This window comes from Rattus rattus, chromosome 5 (genome assembly GCF_011064425.1).
Source record: "Rattus rattus isolate New Zealand chromosome 5, Rrattus_CSIRO_v1, whole genome shotgun sequence".
In the NCBI taxonomy this organism is placed as follows: domain Eukaryota; kingdom Metazoa; phylum Chordata; class Mammalia; order Rodentia; family Muridae; genus Rattus; species Rattus rattus.
The window spans coordinates 50,886,617-50,899,539 of NC_046158.1; the positions used below are offsets into that span (position 1 = coordinate 50,886,617).

General features: G+C 46.4%; 1 pseudogene; it reads right to left on the reverse strand.

Moving 5' to 3' along the window:
- Positions 1 to 12,043: 12,043 nt before the first annotated feature.
- LOC116900838 lies at positions 12,044 to 12,432 on the reverse strand (annotated as a pseudogene).
- Between the last annotated feature and the right edge of the window lie 491 nt (positions 12,433 to 12,923).

Genomic DNA, 12,923 nt, shown 5'->3' on the forward strand with positions numbered 1-12,923 from the left:
ACACGCACACACACACAAGCCCACCCTACAAATGTTTATTGAAAGCCAGCTGAATAGGATCACATTTCCTGATACAACAATCTATTGCCTTGGTTATCTGCTGCTTTGTGAAATTATCATAAACTTACCAGCTCGAAAACCACATCCATTTATTATTTCAGAGTCTTAGTAAGTGAGCACCACATGACTCAGTCCTCTGTTCAAAGGCTGAGTCCTTGACTAGAGGTGCTGGAGGGAAGAGCCACTTCAGGCTCGTTCTGGCCACTGGCAGAGCTAAGCTCGTTCCTGAGATGGGGCTGAGGCACCCATTTCCTTCCTAGCTGTCAGCTTCAAGGCTGCTCTTCAAGCTTCAAGCTCTGTCAGCTTCAAGGCTGCTCTTTACACTCTGTCTTCACATCCAGGAACAAAGACTCTCTGCGTACGGACCTTTTACCCTCACAGTATGTATGCCAGCGTACGCCCTACCTGCTTAATCCCACTGAAGCTGATCTCCCTCTCGTAAGCTCAGTCTAAGTTACATCCCTTCACAGCAGCAGCCAGATTGGACCAGTTTGACTAGAGGAAACACTAGGGAGAGAATTCTCAAGGGTACGGAAGTTTATCTTTCCACTCCTCTAAGACTCAACAGATCTAATTGATTCTTTTTTTAAGCTACATATTTTTCAGAATCCAGGCAAATGCCCTAATCGTGGACACTTGTATTGCTTTCAGTTGTTTTGCTGCTTTGTACACAAAAACCACAGATGATCGTAAGTGCTTGCATACCATGAAGTTCTCTGACTAGTAATCTAATGTATAGAGATTAATGCCGTAACTTATAAAAACAACTTCCACGGGACAAGTGGGATTGAAAAGGGAGAAACAGCTGTACCTTCTGCACCTTCTTTTTTTTTTTTTCCCAAAAATTGGCACACTTCATTTACTTACTTATGAGCGTGAGAGGAAGTGTGTGCATCCCATGGCCTGCATCCCATGAGTCAGAAGACAACTTGCAGGAGCTGGTTCTCTCCTTCCCTGATGTGGATCCTGGGGGTTGAACTCAGGTTGTCGAGCATGGCAGGGAGCATCTTTACCTGCTGAGCTGGTAGACATTTGTGCCTTTTGATAGATACTGATAATTTCTCCCCCTCAGTGTTGGTATCAGTGAATTTTTACAACAGCAGTTTCTAAGGACTTAGGTTGCTTAAACAATAATGACGTATTTTATAAACAAATTCCAACCGGACACTGTTTCATTACAAGGCCTTACGCACAATAGTTGAGTGCACTGGTACTGGATCTGGCTGCTTATCTCCAGCCTTGGAGCTCTGGTTCCCCCTGAGACCTGGGACAGCTGGACAAGCTTTAGTTCCTGTGTGTATCTCTGGTGGTGATCTCAAAGGCACACCCTATATTAACTAGCCATTGCTTCGTAACAAAATACTCTAAAAAAGTCATGGCTTAAAAAAACATTTATTGTGCAGTCTGTTCCTGGCTTCCATCAGATGAAGATGTAGAACTCTCAGCTCCTCCTGCACCATGCCTGCCTAGATGTTGCTAGGCCTTGATGACAATGAACTGAACCTCTGAACCTGTAAGCCAGCCCCAACTAAATGCTGTCCTTTATAAGACTTGCTTTGGTCATGGTGTCTGTTCACAGCAGTAAAACCCTAAGACAGAAGTTGGTACCAGAGGGCTGGGGTATTGCTGTGATAGGCCTGACCGTGTTTTTGTTTGGAAGAATGTAAATTTTGGGACTTTGGAATTGGGATAGCAGTGGAAGGCTTTAAATGGGGCTTAATGGGCTATCTTAGTAGGAATATGGAAGACTATGTTACTGAGAGTGAATTTAAGTTGTGTGGACCTGACCCAAGAGGTTTCAGTGGAGAATTTCAATATGTGGCCTAGAGACTGTTTTTGTGTTATTTTGGGGGAAATGTGGCTGCCTTTTTGCCATTGTCCAAAGAGTCTGCCTGAGGCTAAGGTGAAAAGATTTAGATTAATTGCTTTGAAAAAGGAAGTCTCAAAACAGCCTGGTATGAATTTTGTTGTGTGGTTATTAAAGTTCACTCTTATGAAGAGCATTTTAATGAAAAGGAGTAAGCTAAGAAAGGAAAAATACAAAATATATGGTTCAAGTACTAAAGAGACACCAGGAAATGAAATGGTGCTGAATCCTGTGTTCAGGAATATTAAATTGAATTAAGGGAGGAATGACCTTGGGGGCAAGACCCCACCCAGCTAAATTTAAGTCCAGGCACTTTAGAACAAACCTTTAATCCCTGGAGATAAAGCCAAACAGATCTCTCAGCTCAAGGCCAGCCTGAGACAGACAGAGCAAGTTCTAGATGTAGAAAAGCTTAAATCCTGGTGTAGTGGTACACACCTTTAATCCCAGGAGATAGGCATGCAGATCTCTGAGTTCAAGGTCAATCTACAGAACAAGATCCAAGACAGCCAAGTTTAGGCAGTGAAGGAGTTGGAAAACAAAGCTAGTGATAATGTAATAGAACAAGGGTCATATTCCAGCTCCTGCAAGCAGCAGACCTCAGCAGCTTCGGCCATGTGGCTCTGGCTTTAGAATCCAGAATAGAAGGGATGACTGGGACAATTGATGCTGGTTAGCTGGAGCTAAGGAATTAGTGGTGATTAAGAAGAGACCAGCATCGCTGAGGTGAAATCTTCTGGGAAGTGTTTTCTGAGAGCAGAAAGAGGCTGTGTTCCAGAGATAGCCAAGGTTGTACCTCATGCTACAGCTGTACTTGGTGATGTGTAAGAGTCACCCAGGTGGTTTTGAAGGTATGAAGGGGTCATGAAGAGCCGCTGAGGCTGGGCACTGAGAGGCCGTGGGAGTCCCTTGGTGAAGGTACAGCCTCAGTTGCAGATGACAGCCTAGGACCGAAGAGGTCATGCAAAGGATTTGAGACTTGGCACCATGAAGAGAGCCTATGAGAGGCTATTGGTGAAGCCTAGTTGCAGCAGAAGGCCCTAGTGTATTGGAGATGCCAGTACCATAGTTTGATCACCAAGAGCAGCAGGGGCAATGGAGTGGATCAACCTGAACTTAAGAGTACTACAGAGGGCAGAGCTGGAGAAGAGACACCAGACCTTTGGAGGAGCCCAGAAGATCATGTGTGGATCCCAGACACTGGAACAAGAAGCTGTGAAGCTGCAGTTGACTTGGGGACCCCACGATATTAAAGATGTCAGAGCATGGGATATCTGCCAAGGAAAGTGGCTAACAGGGAGTGGAACCAGCCCAGGAGACAGAAGTTTGTTGCAGTCAACAGAAATGAAAAAGGAGTTGAAGATCTGAAGACTGCTTTGCCATTAGACATGGAGATGCAGAGTTTAGAGTTTGCCCAACTGGTTTCCTGTCTTGCTTTTGGGATTACAGTTAAGTGATAGGCTGACTCTCAGAAGAGACTTTGAAATTTGGACTTTTAACACTGTTGAGACTGCTATAAGCTGTGGGACTTTCAAAGTTGGACTGAATGTAGTTTGCATTATGCTATATTTAGGTTTGGCCCCCATAAGCTCATGTTTGAATAAGCCTTTGGGTGCCATATAGTGGAATGTGATGGTTGGCATATGCTTGGCCCAGGAGTGGCACTACTGAGAAGGTGTGGCCTTGTTGGAGGAAGTGTGTCACTGTGGGGAAGGACTTAGAGACCCTCCTGCTAGATGCCTGAGGATGCCCAGTTCACCTTCAGATGAACATGTAGAACTGTCAGCTTCTCCTGCACCATGCCTGCCTAAGTGTTGCCATGATCCCACCTTGATGACAATAGACTGAACCTCTGAACTTGTAAGCCAGCACCAATTAAATGTCGTCCTTTGTAAGAAAAAAATTTTTATGTATCATCATTTCTGTGGATTAAGAATGTGGGTATAGTTCAACTGGGTAGTTTTAGCTGATAATCTCTCACACAACTGAAGTCAAAGAAGCTGGCTAGGGCTGCTGCAGTCATCTGGAGGCGTGTCTAGAGAAGGGCTCATTTTCACGGTGTCTTGCCTCACTGTTTACAAGATTCTGGTCTTCACTGGCTATTGGCTGAAGACCCCACTCTTGATAGTCAATTTGTTGGAATTGAGAAGTGTGTGACTGGTAGGGCACACTTCTGGGTGTGTCTATGAGGACATTTTCAAAGAGAATTAACCAACAGGAACCTCACCTATGAGGGCGGCACCATCCCCTAGGCTGGCGGGTGGGTAGATGAAAGGTGAAAATGAAAGCAAGCCAGCCAGCGCCCATGACGTTCTTTCTGTAACCTCTGGCAACTGTGATATGAACTCTTCTGCACCATGGTGGACTAAAACTTTGTAACCAACATTCCAAATACAGCTTTTCTCCTTTAGATTTGTCCAAACAGATATTTTGCCACAGTGGTAGGAAATCTGAATACCACAGATAATTAGTACCAAAAGATTAAATGCTGTGGCATTTAATCCTGACTGCACGGTTAGGTCTTTGTGAGAAGAATTCATAGAAATTTCAAGAAGCAGCCTAAAGAAAGAGTGTCGTAAGCCAAGTTCAATGGGCAGACCAAACTGCTGCAATGGAAATGGATAGAAAAGGCTACTCATGGAGTTTCCGATGCAAACAAGGACTCTATCGGGAATTGGACTCAAGGCCACACGTGACATTCTGATCAGTAACTTGTCTATGTTTTGTCCTGTTCTGAGACTTTGATTGACATTGAGTTTAAAGATGGCGGACCGTGGGCTGGAGAGATGGCTCAGCGGTTAAGAGCACCCGACTACTCTTCCAGAGGTCATGAGTTCAATTCCCAGCAACCACATGGTGGCTCACAACCATCTGTAAAGAGATTCGATGCCCTCTTCTGGTGTGTCTGAAGACAGCTACAGTGTACTTATATATATATAATATATATATGTAATATATATATATATAAATAAAGATGGCGGACCAGTTCGGTGGAGGAGATTTCAAGGCAGGTCAGCAGTCAGGCTGCCGTTTACACTGAGATTTGGTATTGTCCTTGTTAGCTTTAACCATCCCTTAACACAGCCTAGAGTCAGCCAAGAAGGAAATTACAGCCGAGGGATTGACATGATTGTTCATCGATGGAGGCGGGCTCAGCCGGTTGGCTCAGCACCATTCTGTGAGCACAAAACTAGCTGAGGATGGCTGAGCGTCGTTTCTCCGTGACGTCTGCTTCGGGTTCCTGTGAGTGGCTACCCTGGCTTCCCTCGCCGGACTGAAACCTGTGAACTGGAATAAACTCTGTTCTCCCCTAATTGCTTTTGGTCAAGACTGTTCTGTCACAGCAATGGAGGGGAAACTAAAACAAATGATGAAGTAAAGTGGAAAAGCTTGCGGCTTGCTCAGAAAAGGAGCACAGCTAAAATCACGGATAGGCAGGACATGGCTCTCAAAGAGATTAGAACAGCTTAAAGGAACCCATGGACCTCGAACCAGGAAAAAGAAAGGTGCTGTGTCCTGCACAGCTGACGCCTGAAAAGCTGACTGGGGTAGCAAGAGACTGGAGGAGGAACAGACGGACATACAGATACACACAGAAAAACTGGATTTGGGTGGGCTGTACACACTCCACACCAACCTCACAACAAGCCTGAGCCCCGGCGAGTTCATTATATGCAACAGGAGGTGTTAGCCTGTCTGGGCATAGGAGGGCTCTCCAGGGGAGCAGTCTCAGGTGCAGTCATTCGGGAGGAGGGAGCTGCAGCTGCTGGTTTTGCACCTCTGGTGATCTTCCAAAATGTGCACTCAGATGAGAGGATGGTTTTGCCACTCCCATGGACCTGCGGCATCCGAGTCCTTGGCCATGCCCGTATCAAGCAATACCCGTGCATGCATGACCTCACCTCTTTATACATCGACTTGGGCTTCCTCTGCTACCCACAAGAAAGAGATTCTTCAGGTATCTCAGAAACTGGCCAAACCCATCCGTGACCAGGTCAAGAATATAAGAGAGTGAAATCATTTGGAAGACCTTTGGGTTTTTGTTTTTTTGTTTTTGCTTTGTTTTTTTGTTGTTGTTGTTTTTTGTTTTGTTTTGTTTTGTTTTGTTTTTATGAGAATGGAGCTTCTGAATCTTTCCACTTGCTCAGAGCTGCTTAGGAAATTATTACCCTAGACTTTGTTTGCTCGGCCACCCAAGTACTCGGTGTGGTCCATGGGAGCCTGGCTACATTACTAATAGGCAGGAGACCTTGGCGTTGTCCAGATGACCATGGTTTGGGTTTGTGAATTAACGGAAGGCAAGAGTGATGGGATCATGGAGCCTTCCACCCAGATCTTAGAGGAAGGACGAGGAGGCCAGACAGTGTGTGGCAGGGTTGGGGAGCAGCCGCCCCTCAGAAGACGATGCATAAAACTGAAGACAGTGGAGACTCCAGGAAGGTAGACGCGCCAAGACCACGGGGCAGCTGGTGGAGAAGCACTGCCAGCCCAGAGCAGAACCAACTTCACACAGGCCACTATGGGCCGCAAAAGACAAAGCCAAAAAGTGGAGCTGTCCCAGCCTGTGGGAGCTCACCTGTGGTGCTGGGACCTGGGGCTAATGTTTGCCCTGCTGAGTCTTGACCTCCGTTTGATCCAGTGCTTCCTCTCTGTTCCTCAGACTCTCTCTCTTGTAATGGGAGTGTTTCCTCTGTGCCTCTGTATGACAGGGGCATATCACTTGTCTTTTATTTTTCTCACAGCTTTGAATCTCACTGAAGACTTTGAGATTGAGCGGTGAACAGTCTTGGAACTCTTAAGACTTTGGGGACCCTTGGAGATGGAATAAGTGTGTTTTGCGTCACGATCTGAATCTGAGCCCTTCAGGGGCCAAAGGCAGAACGCCATGGCTTGGATGTGCCCTGTACAAGCTCAGCGGCTGGTTGACTGCTTCCCAGCTGCTTGGCTTTTAGGGGAGTGTCTACATCTGGAGGGTTATAGCTAATCAATGCATTACTCCCCTGATAGACTCATAACTGATGACATTATTAGCAAGTCATTCAAAGATGGGACTCCGGCCACCCGCACATGCAGCCCGTCAAACTGGCTAGGGTAATCAAAGTGCTGGGCAGGACTGGTTCTCGGGGACAGAGCACACAGCTGCATGTGGAATTTCTGAATGACACCAGCTGCTCTAGCATCTGAACATCAAAAGCCCCGCTTGAGAGGGCGCTGTGCTCAAATAGAGTTAGAAAGAGAGGCTCAGAGATTGCTCTGACCTTGCTGCTGGGTCCTGGAAAGTCACCACTTAGCCTATGGGATGACCTACCCCTGTTACGGCATTTGTACTGTGTGTGTGTGTGTGTGTGTGTGTGTGTGTGTGTGTGTGTGTGTGTGTGTGTGTGTGTAAATGGGAATCAGGACCTACTTGGAGAAAATAGGTTACTGGTCTATGTGCTCAATGGTTACATCTCGCCCGAGCCCTCTCTGTATTTACTTTCTCTGTCCCACCATGAGGCAAAGAACATCTTTTCCACAATCTCCGACCACTGTGGTGTTCTAACCAAGTACATGGGCAAGCCATGAGCCAAAACTTTATTCCCCTAAAGTTGTTTGTGGGTGGTAATGTGTCATGGCGATGAAAAGTCCCACTAACACACTGACTGTGTGCATCTCCCTGCTCTAACACAAGTCACAGCGACTTTTCCCTAAAACTGAGCAAGAGCAAGCAGCTGTAAACAGGCCGTGGTCTTTGTGTAACCTGATCTTTGGTGGCCCATCACTGTGCCATGCTCTGCCTGTTAGACATCCCTAAGCTAGGCATGGTGGCACATGCTTCTAATCCCAGCCTCTTGGGTGGCTGAGGCAGGAAGATCATGACTTTAAGACTAGTCTGGGCAATGTAGTGAGAACTTCTGTTTCAAAATTAAAAAGAAGAGGTTCAATCCAGACCACACTTACGGTGAGTCGCAAAGGCAAGGGAGGTAGGGATCTGCCATCATTTCGGAAGTATCCTGCCCGCTCCTCGAGAAGGTGTTGTGAGTTGAGACTTGTAAATAATATATATATACATGGTGATTTTTTTCTAGTAAGCACTCAAAGTTTATTATCATTATTGTTTCTGTTATTAACAGTATTGTGTATTGATTATGTCCGTTTTTATGTTTGGCAATATAGTTAAGAACAAAAGAGTGACATCTAAAATAAAGCTATCATTTGGATTGTGTGGCTGGCAATTTCTAGCAAGAAATAGAAATCTGCCTAAATGAGGTAGTATAGGAAGGCATTAAACAGGGGTTCATAACTAAGATGCTTCGGAAAGGAACTAGGGTGGTACACGCTCCAGAATGAGAACAGCGGGGACTCGCTGCGACTCCTAGGCCTGGAAGGGAAGCTGCTGGGCAGAATGGGGGACAGATCCTAAGAAGAGGCTGCTGGCATGTGACATCCAGCTGTAGAGTGTGCCGGGCCACGATGGCCCCGCAGAGTGGGGGCTAAAGGAATAGATGCCTTGACTTATTCCTTTCTTGCAAGTGTCACTTGTCCCCTGAGCCTGGTTGGGAGTCAGAAGACAAGGGAGCCCCGGGTGTCCACGTGGCTCAAGTTTTCTTTCTACAACAAGATGGAGAATGGTGACCACCGTGAGTGCAGGGCCGGATGGAAGATGTGCAACTGGACAAACATACCCGGTCACTAAGGGAACAGTTCCTGGGGACGCGAGACTGGTCCTGCATGTAAAAGAGAAACTAAAGCCTTTGAGTGTCCAGGTCTGTGACCATGAACGGTGGCATCAAGAGAGTGGCACAAGGCATTGATGTCATCATTGGCTTATGTGACTTCTACACACAAGACCTTAACTGTGGGCAAACAGGGATTTAAATGGACCTGAGGATGTAGCTCAGTACCTGACTAGCACACATGACCCCAGCACTGCAGAACACATCAAATAAACAAAAACAGCACAGACTCCTAGCTGGTAGACTGGTCCTCCACAACCCCACGTGGGCATTGTTGTTGTTTTTAACTAAGGAATGGATGCAATGGTGAAAGGCATTTGTGTTGCCCAGACCTTCTGATTACACAACCGACCGCCGACTGGTGGTGACGCCCAGGCTCTTTGGTCCGGAACCCATGCAGGTACCTGCTGAAGGCGGGGCAGACACTCAAAGGCACAGAGCTTTTCCAAAATCATTCTCCAGATGCAGCAGCCATCTGAGAGGAGATGGGGAGGAAAGACGGCTCCAACTGGAGGTTCAGAGAGAAGTGCAAACAATATAATGACAGAGAAGAGGGGTGCTCCACATGGAGTGGGCAGGTGGGGGTACCCTTCCAGGTGTCCGTGTTCATGGGGCGCTCCTGTGGAAATATCAGTGGTTTGATATTTCCCATTTCATGTGTGTGCGTGTGCGAGAGAGAGAGAGAGAGAGAGAGAGAGAGAGAGAGAGAGAGAGAGAGATGCACCCCCCAGTAGGGTCTTTTATGCCCATTCTCATTCCTGGGGAGATCTTTCTTCTTTATAACAAGTGTCTCTCCTAACATGTCTCTTTCCTTCCTTTTTTCTTTTCTGGTGACCCTCTGTATTTAATTACTGTCCCTTGCGTGAATTTTGGGGAGGGGTTATTTAGTGGCAGATCGCGGCTAGCTAGTGGCTATACCACTAAAGAGAGGGACTTCCTACCTCAGGGCATTTGAATAGTTTCGTTCCCTGCTTTAAGACTGTAGAAGTGCAGAATCCTGCAAAGGTCAAGGAGGCCTGATTTACTTAAATTATCTATTTCTTATGGCAATTGACATTTACTTTTATTTTCAATAATTTATTTTTATTGAGTATTTTGCCCTCAAGGATGTATGTGTATCGCATGCATGCCCGGTGCTTGCAGAGGTCAGGAGGTTTCCCATCCCCTGGGACTGGAGTTTGAGGTGATTGTGAGCTGCTGTATGGTTGCTTCGTCTTGAACCTAAGCCCACTGCAAGAGTAGCCAGTGTTACTAATCACTAAGGCGTCTTTTTTTTTTTTTTTTTTTTAATGTGAGGATGCTGTTAAAATATTAGTGGTCTAGATGATGATGGGGCTGGAGAGAGGGCTCAGTAGTTAACAGCACTGACAGCTCTTCCAGAGGTCCTGGGTTTGATTCCCAGCACCCACAACCATCTGTAACTCCAGTCCTAGAGGATATAGCGCCCTCTTCTGGCCTCTGTGGGTGCTGCATGCATGTGGTAAACAGACATCAAAATAGTAAATTGTTTACATTTTTAAGATAAACATTTTTTTTTTTTTTTGGTTCTTTTTTTCGGAGCTGGGGACCGAACCCAGGGCCTTGCGCTTCCTAGGCAAGCACTCTACCACTGAGCTAAATCCCCAACCCTAAGATAAACATTTTTAAAAGGAGATGGGGACATTTATTAAAGTATTCCCCAGATAATTTTGAAGAGTTATGGACGATAGGAAATCAGGGCATAAAGGAAGACTAGCAATTAATGTTTACTTAAATGAACTCATTCCCAGGAAGGCCTACGACATAAATATTAACAGGTCCCTTGCCAGGGACATATAAAAGGTAACAAATCTTAACCCATAACTGAAGAAACATCAGGGAGATGCTATTTCAAATTTGTGGATTCTGACATGAGTGTGTGCAGGAGACTGGCACACACAGGCAGCAGACACTCTCTCTGCTTTGCTGTCCGCCGCGTACAGGATGGCCCTCCTCCTGGTTCTTCCCCAGTTCATTTTCTTTTCTTACTTTTACGGCTTGTTAGCATCTCCATCAGCGCAGGAAAAGCTCTAGAAGATTGTTCTACATTCTTTTCTGATACGATCAGTCATGTGTGGCCTGTGGAGAAACAGGAGGGGCTCTAGGGAAGAGCTTCACACTCACAGTTCCCAGAAATGAGGGAAAACACCTGCCGTGCAGGCGGACATGGAAAGGCGTGGCCAGGAGGCACCGCGGAGGGAGTGGAGGGTTGCGGGGTGGGGAGAGCTTTGGTCAGGGCTTTTATTGAGGTCTGTACTGGGAGAGTGAGCAGTTTAGACGTTGCAGTTTGAATCGTTCTGGATGACTTTAAGACCTAGGAGTGTTCTCTGGTTGCCTGGAATTTGGTCCTGCGGTGGTGAAGGTTGGAAGAATTTTGCCTCTGGGTTGTAGGGCAAATAGAAGTCTGGCTCTGGCTGGTCGGTTTGCGTTTCACAATGCTGCTCTTGTCGGGAGCCCCTGTAATCTCTAGGAATTGGAGCTTGCCCAACAAGGCAGACCTTTCCAAGCCACAAAATGCCAAACGTAATAAACAATTATTGTACGCAAACCAGTTGGCGCCAGGGAGAAGTGTAAGCAGGAACTGTCGTGAGGGAGGTGCAAAGAAGGAAGCTTGGGCCTTAAACACGCTCGGAAATCAGATGAGGGTGTAGAGGAAATATCTGGGTACCATGTGATTTGTTCTAAGGGAAGAAACTGAGACCTATGAGTATGACAGTGTGTGCCTGCTGTCCTGGTACTTGGAAGGCTGGGATGGGGATTTTGAGAGCTCAGGACTGTTAGGACAGCAAGCACAACTCAATGAAGATATGCATACCCATCTGAAAAGGAAATGGAAAAGGAAACGGAGATGGGGAGGGGTCAGTGGGGAGCAGAGGAAGGGAGGAGGAGGAGGAGGAGGAAGAGGAGGAGGAGGAGGAGGAACCCACATAAAATACTGCTTGTCATGACCCTGGTTCCCTGGGGCTCCCTGGCCAGCCAGCCTTGCCTACTTAGCAAACTCCTGGCCACCTAGAGACTGTCCCAAAACCCAGGGTAGGTGGTTCATGAGAAATAGCACCTGAACTGTGTCCCTGGCCTCCACACAACCATGCACACAGACACTTGCACAAAAAATTTACAAATTTTAAATATTAGACTATCCAAAAAATATGAAAAGTTAATAAAGATAGAAGGGGGGATAGCTATGAAAACCTGTAATTGGCAAATACTTTTATTGTCTGTTCAAATACTAAACCTAAAATTTTTTATGAACCGAAAGTGTATTGATGCTTTTTTTTTCTTTTAACTTTTTCTTTCTTTGGACGTTATTTGACAAAATACAATATGGCTACAGGGACAGCAAGCTGCAAAGACAATGGAGGAGACAACACCTGGCTCTACTTCATTTATAATTAACAGGAAGGCAAGCCGCTAAATTAATAACAAATGGGTAGGCTTCAGGGAAGGCCCGCTCCTGATGACCACACTTTTGGAATTCCCACCCTCTGTTCCTCAGTGGGCGCGCCTGCTGTGTCATGAGCCAGCAGGGGTCAGCAGAAATGAGCACAGGTGCACGCAAGAGCCCACCTTGGAAGTAGCGGAACCTGGGTTGGCTTGGCATTCTGTGCAGAAATCCACAATGTGGTTCCTGCAGATGGCACAGATGCCATCAACCACAATCTCCCAGGCCACAGGGCCACTGCCTTCCACCATTTCACTTAAAAGTGCTTCTTGCCCCAGCCTGCTGTTGTCGACACTGCGGGCATCCAGGCCCATCGCTGCCGCCATTTTTGAAACATAATGATGTTTCCTTTCCAAGATGGCAGATGTTCTTGTCTTGTCTTTGATTTGATTTCTTTGGTGCTGTGTGTACATGTATGCTGTGTGTACATGGCTCAAATGCCATGGCTTGTGCATGTGGGGTGGGTGTGTGTATGGGGAGGGATTAGAGGACAAGTTGAGGAACTGGTTCTCTCCTTCATTTTGTGGGTCCTAGGACTCAAACCTGGGTCTTCAGGCTTGGTGGGTGGGTGCCTTTGTTGATAGAGCAGTTGCCCTGGCCCTGGCCCTGGCCCTGCCCTCCTTATATAGGATGAGAAACAGCTGCCACCTGGTGCCACCTGAAATATTCAATAGTTTACAAAAGGAAAAGCTCCCTTCATCTGTCCCTTTAATGTAAAGTGACATTTTACAACAACAACCCCATGTATATAGATACATATGTATATTGATAGTACATCAGGTTCTAGTAGCTTATAAGGGCAGCGATGGACTTCACTGAG